This window comes from Lycium ferocissimum, chromosome 1 (genome assembly GCF_029784015.1).
Source record: "Lycium ferocissimum isolate CSIRO_LF1 chromosome 1, AGI_CSIRO_Lferr_CH_V1, whole genome shotgun sequence".
Classification (NCBI taxonomy): Eukaryota; Viridiplantae; Streptophyta; class Magnoliopsida; order Solanales; family Solanaceae; genus Lycium; species Lycium ferocissimum.
The window spans coordinates 71,916,787-71,917,845 of NC_081342.1; positions in this window are offsets into that span (position 1 = coordinate 71,916,787).

Genomic DNA, 1,059 nt, shown 5'->3' on the forward strand with positions numbered 1-1,059 from the left:
GATCATATTTTTAAAGAATCCAAACAACTTAGCCACTGTAAATCATAGTCGTTTGACTGACTAGAATTCCAATGTGTTTTCTTGAAATCATTATTGTAAGTTGTAACCTCGAAAGTGAAACACAGCTCCAGATTCTTTGCACTAAAACAATAAACAAGCAAGCATGCCAACCCCTATTACTTGCTTTTTGTGCAACATCCCATATCGCCTTAAGCTCATGTACATGCTTGTGGGGTAATATATATCTCTACTTGAAGCTTATCCATTCTTTCTCTCTCAACTGTCTCTCTCTAAAGAGAGTTAATTAATAAGACACACTTGAAGGCTTCTTCAACAATTTTTTCAAGGGTTATTCAGGTAAAAATTTGTTTGCATATGATGTTTACATTAAATAACAGATAAAAAATATATTATTCGAAAGAACAGATAAATAACCTAATTTTAGAATTGAAACAATTATTTCTTCATTATTACAAATACACGATTCATGAGGATTCTAAATGATCTCCCCCTCACGGTTAAAAAGTGATTAGTTATGCCAAAAAGAGTCCTTATTATCCATTCGAAAAAAGAGTCTTGATTACAATTGCTTCAAGCCCGATTTCTCGTGACGCACCCTCTCCACAAGCATGGTCACCCTATTTGACAGTCAATTGGAAAAAAAAAAAAAAGACTACTATATATAAGGAGTTTCATTTTGTATTACCTTCTTTTACTTTTTGGCTTATAGGAATTCTTACAGTTATTTTTCTCCTCAAATATGTCTTTTACTAACTATTTTCAACTGTAAAAAGATCGATTAGATTTGGCTGCAGATATGGTGGGATAACAGTGTATTTGGACCTTTTTCAATTGTTCAACAATATGTGTAGACGTTTTTAATAATTTAAATTATTATTACCGGAAGTATATATAAACTAATTTGATAGTTTAAGAATAAAATTGGTCTTTGTTGAATTTGAGATAAAATTAAGATATCATTGTTCGAATAGGACAAATATGCAACTATAGAGAACGTAGCTCGGAGATTGTCTTATCTATTAGTGCGGCGATTAAACG